General features: G+C 42.1%; 1 non-coding gene across 1 annotated transcript; it reads right to left on the bottom strand.

The window, feature by feature from the left end:
- Nucleotides 1-1,166: 1,166 nt before the first annotated feature.
- Nucleotides 1,167-1,273, bottom strand: LOC118483506. Its single transcript, XR_004870796.1, has one exon. It is a non-coding gene; the product is annotated as a small nucleolar RNA R71 (small nucleolar RNA).
- Nucleotides 1,274-5,812: the final 4,539 nt, after the last annotated feature.

Raw genomic sequence — 5,812 nt, 5'->3', positions numbered from 1 at the left:
TTTAGTTAGTTTTTATTTTTCTAGTTTAAAAACCTTTTCTAACCTTTTTGATTTGATTAGACGTTGAGGATAAACCGGTACTAAAAGCTCTTGTGTCCTTGGACGACCTCGGTATCTTACCAACACTATACTACGTCCACGATGGGTGCACTTGCCCATATGTGTGTTTAGTGTTAGTGAATATCGTGTTTTATAAATTTAAAACTTGGCTAAAAGTGTAAAAAAGGCTTAAAAATATACATCAAAAATATATCACACTTCACGCACATCAAGTTTTTGGCGCCGTTGCCGGGGACACAAGGATTTTAAGAAAGTTAGGAATCAACGGCCTAATCATATTTTTATTTTTCTTTTTAATTTTTTTTAGGATTTCTTTAGATTTTCAGCTTCTGCAGAGCTCAGCACGGGCCGTGCCTGGTTGGACACGGGCCGTGCCCAGCATCGTTACTGGCAGTTTTTAGTTTTCCAAGTTACAGAAGGCTGACCACGGGGCCGTGTCGGTGCAACACGGGGTCGTGTCCAACTTTCCAGTAACTGGGATCTGGAAAACAATCACTGTAACTCCGACCACGGGCCGTGTTCGCTGAACACGGGGCCGTGGTGAACCTTCTGACCAGCATTCTTTTATGTTTTTATTGCAGGACATGGAACTAGACGCCAATCCTACCTAGTGTATGAGCTCCAGTTCTAATAAGGACATAAAAGAACCTCTAGAAGAACCCGAACGCTTTCTTAGAAAAAGATTAAAAGCTAAAAACCAAGAGAAAGTTTCGGGTGATCCACCTCCAATGGCGGACCAACGTACCTTCATGGATTATCTACGACCCACTGTGGGTAACCTAGGCGCCGCTATCAATGCTCCGAATGTTGAAGCTAATAACTTCGAACTTCGGCCGCATTTGATACAAATGCTCCAAAACTCCGCAACCTTTCATGGGCTTGCGGACGAGGATCCCCATCTACATATTACTAATTTCTTAGAAATATGTGATACCTTTCGGATCAATGGAGCATCAAATGACGCCACCCGCCTCCGAATGTTTCCTTTCTCACTAAAAGACCAAGCGAAAGCTTGGCTCAACGCCCTCCCAGCTGGATCGGTAAACACCTGGGATGAACTAGCCCAAAAATTTCTATATAAGTATTTCCCTCCCGCTAAAACGGCTAAATTAGTGACTGAAATTAATACATATTCACAAGAGGACGGGGAATCCTTATATGAAACTTGGGAAAGGTTCAAGGAACTATTACGCAAGTGTCCACATCATGGCCTTGCGATATGGCAACAAGTATCCACTTTCTATAATGGACTGTTGCCACACACAAGGCAGACACTTGATTCTATCTCCGGGGGACTTTTAGGTAATCGCCGCCCGCATGAAATATATAACCAAATTGAGGAAATTGCTCAAACCAATTTTCAATGGCACACCCCCCGAGGCAATAAATCCATTGCCCCGGGCGCCCATAAGGTTGATGAAAGCACTTCTTTACAAGCCCAAATCGAGGCCCTTTCTTCAAAAATAAAAAAAATTAGAAATGACAAAAACAGTCTCGGTTATGGCTTGTGAAGGGTGTGGTGGGCCACATGAAAATTGGAGTTGTATGAAAGAAACGGACGATTAACAAGAATCGGTAAGCTACACTGATAATAGACCTAGGCCGTCGGGTCCTCCAACGGGCACCTACAACCAAGGATGGCGAAACCACCCAAACCTTGGTTGGAGAGAACCCGTCAATAGTAGTAACCAACAAACCCAACGAACAAACTTTCAACAACCAAGAAATGAGTCACAAAATTTCACTCAACAACAAAGTGGATGAGAAAGGCTTGAAGATACTGTATCTCGCCTCATCTCCGACACTGAAAAGAAAAACTCGGAAAGATTTCTACAATTAGAATCAAATTTTAGAAATCAACAAGCTAGTATTCAAAACATAGAAAAACAATTAAATCAAATAGCTCAAAATTTTGCCGAGAGACCACAAGGCGCATTACCTAGCAATACCGAAACAAACCCAAAAGCGCAAGTTCATCTCATCACGCTACGAAACCGCACCGTAGGGCCTGCAGAAGCGCCACCACCGACAGAAGAAACGGTACCCCCGCCTCTGCAGGAGAAGAACTCCCCTCCGTCACCAGAACCTACCAAGGCTCCTCGAGTCCCGTATCCCAGTAGGTTAGTTCGTCAAAAGACCAATGAGCAATTCGCAAAGTTCGAAAGTCTATTAAAACAATTGCATGTCAATATTCCTTTTATTGATGGCCTAACCCAAATGCCCAAGTACTCTAAATTCATGAGGGACTTCCTCACTCATAAAAAGAAAATTGAAACTTTGCAATTAGTTAACTTAGGCGAAGAATGCTCTGCCCTCGTACTTAATAAACTTCCCCAAAAGAAAATCGATCCCGGAAGCTTCACGATTCCCTGCTCAATCGGGGAGTCCCCCGTTCGTAATGCACTAGCCGACCTTGGGGCTAGCATTAACCTCATGCCCTCATCAATGTTTAAAAGGCTCGGCCTAGGAACAACGAGTCCTACAAAAATGAGCATACAACTTGCTGACCGATCCGTCAAATTCTCGTAAGGTGTCATCGAAAATGTCTTGGTAAAGGTAAGCAAATTCGTCTATCCAGCCGACTTTGTCATACTCGATATGGAGGAAGACACCAAGGTCCCCCTCATACTAGGGAGACCATTCCTTGCCACCGCACAAGCGGTGGTAGATATGAATGACGGAACACTCACCTTGAGGTACGGGGATGATGAAGTAAAATTCGGAGTTGGGAAGAGAATAGAAGACGACGACCCGGTCAACTACATGAAGGTTATTGATTCAAGTTTGGATGCTGCTCTCCGACGGTGTAACATGGGACGCCAAGCATCCCACTCAGAAAATATATAACCTCATCTTGGGTCTAGCCAAGGACCCTTATAAACGTGGCGCACCACGGAGGGATTCCGCGGAACTATCCTTAGTTTAGTTTAATCTTTTCGTTTTAATTTGCAGGAATAAAACACACTCGCAGTGGTAAAGGATGAAAAAGGGAACGAGAAAAATGGCCCCATGCACAAGAACGAGGCAACCCGACACAAATCTCCATTACAGAAGGCTCAACACGGGCCGTCCCCAACCAACACGGCCCCGTGCAGAACCACCTGCAAAAAAATGCCCAGTTCAGGTAACTGGACACGGGTCGTGTTCACCAGACACGCCCCCGTGTCCAGGCTTCTGTCTCATTTCTTTAATTTCTGTTACTGGCATCTAAACACGGGGCCGTGTCCGGTCCCCACGGGGCCGTGTCCAGACTGCCAATAACATAAATCTTTGCTTTTTAACACTACATTACACATCCAATCAACCTAAAAATTTATTTTTGGGACACATTGAGGATAATGTGTAATTTAAGTGTGGGGGGGAAGCTAACACCTTGAAATTTTGCAAGTCCTAACAACAAGCCTTACACAAAACTCTATTGGAACCGCTAAACACCCCAAATTTTTTTCAAAATTTTTCATTTTTTTACTTGTCTAAAGTTTAAGTTAGGAATCCTAAGATTAATAAGGTTATATTTTTACAAATTTTACAACCGAGAGCGTCGTGATAACAAGAACCAACATAAGAAAATTATGAAATGGCATAACAAGTCTAGTTAAAATTTGATTATATATACTTGATCACATTAAAAAAACCCCATTCCCACAAAAGTGAGTTTTGAGCCTTTATTGAGCATACAAATTTACATCCTTAGACTAAATGCTCATTTTTCGTTTCTTGTGTGAATAGCCGCTTGGTTCTTACAACTCTAGAACTTGCCACGACGATTCATTCCCGGTCCTTACCAACTTAAACCCAAGTAAGTAAATGATGGAGGCATTAGGACTAACCATTTTTCTTTCAACACCATTATTTTTCATTTTTTTACCACCTACCCAAAATCCCCCTAGTTAACCCTTTTAAGCCTAAACCTTTCATTTCTTTACCCTTTTTCACCCACCAAAAACCCTTTTTATTTTTCACCCTTTATTTTAGTAACAAGCTCGGTTTTTCGTAAACTCGTTCTTTTTCGTGTGATCAAAAAAAAAAATTTGATGAAGTTGAAAAAAACAAACAAAGCTATGCAAACAAAAGCTTGTTTGGAGAAATACTTCAAAAAAAAAGTCACCAAAAACAAAGTGTTTTACGAAAACCGACGCTTTTTACACCTTTCGCCCTTTTACTAACCACTAACCCAACCACCCACCTTTAGCCCAAGCCTAACCCTTCACCCAAAAAGTCCTCTTGATATCTCTACAAAGGTATAAAGTTAAAAAGGAGGAGGATTGATTGCTTGGCAAGCTTATGGTAGGAATAAGTTCCATGCCGCTCTCGAGTGATTCACTAAAAATACACCTTCGGCCGAGTGTTGAGTGATCCCCCGTGAGGTATGTGAACTTGTATATAAATGAAATTTTAAAAAGACATGCTATGCCCTAATAAGTAATTTATCTTATGAAACGTTCTAAATAAATCATAACGAATAGGGCTGTAAATAAATAAAAATAAAACCCAAAAAAATCTGGGATTCCCGACACTCTATGACAAGCCAAAAACCTTCTCTTCTACTCATTCCATTTGGGAGTGTAAGCCACATTTAAAGAGTTTTGCTTGAGGACAAGCAAAAGGTCAAGTGTGGGGGTATTTGATGTGTGTAAAATGCAACATATAAATTACATCAAATGAGGCATAAAACTAACCCTTTTTAAGTACTAATGTTGGAAAAAGAGTGTTTTTGTCTTCCTTTTGTATTTTCAGGATGAAATGAGCTCAAATACACAAAAGAAGCAAAAAGACAGCTAATTCTAGCATAAATACAAGAAAAGGAACAAAAGTAGATTGCCCGAACCCTCAACAGCATCCTCCCAAGCAAAGAAGAGAAAACAGAAGACTGAACACGCCCCGCGCTCAGCCAGCACGGGGCCGTGCCCAAGAAGCAGCAGAAAAGACAAACCTGTAGAAGCTTATATTGCCCACCACGGGGCCGTGTCCAGTGAGCACGGGGGCGTGGCGAAAGTACAGCAGGCGCATTAATTGTAATTGCGAATTACAATTAATGAAGAGAGAGAGTGTCAGACGGGCACGGGGGCGTGTCCAGCGGACACGGGGCCGTGCCCAGCCTTCTGTTCAGCCTATAAATAGGAGTGCTTGGTTTCATTCCAACTCATCCCTTGGCACACCACCTCTCTCACACTTCATCCACCACCCACCACCACCATAACACCATCATCCACCACCATCATCCATTGTCCATCGTAGAGTGTGTGAGTCGTCTCGGGATCCAATATTGATAGTAAGAGTTCTTGACAATCAAGGCCATGTTTGCCTAAGTCTCTTACATCACTTGGTGAAGACAAGTGTTTAGTATAATACTTTTTATTTTTAATCTTTTGCACTTTTTATTTGGTTTTGTATTAATGACTTTAATAACTAGTTACTTATGTTGAAGGTGATCTTTCCTTATCGTTTGTCCGTGGTGTCTTGGCATTATTTTACTGTCTATATAAAATAAAAGATTTTCACCATTCATATCTCCACGGTCTATATGGAGGTATGTTGGCTACCTGGTCGGGGGTTAAGGGAACGGTTTGGTAAGGGTCTTGCCCTTGTTCAGCGTTTAGAGGTCCTGCAAAGGGACCTGGGTCAAATTTAGTAGGATCTCCTTCAATGCCCATAGGTATTGGATGGCAGGGATCCAAACTCTTTGACCCCCTCATAAGTTAACTACTATTAATACTATAACCCGGCTATTTAGGACTGTATCCCTGCTGAC

Source organism: Helianthus annuus, chromosome 10 (assembly GCF_002127325.2).
Source record: "Helianthus annuus cultivar XRQ/B chromosome 10, HanXRQr2.0-SUNRISE, whole genome shotgun sequence".
Lineage (NCBI taxonomy): Eukaryota > Viridiplantae > Streptophyta > Magnoliopsida > Asterales > Asteraceae > Helianthus > Helianthus annuus.
The sequence above is the reverse complement of the archived record's forward strand: the minus strand, read 5'-3'. Positions and strand labels throughout refer to the sequence as shown.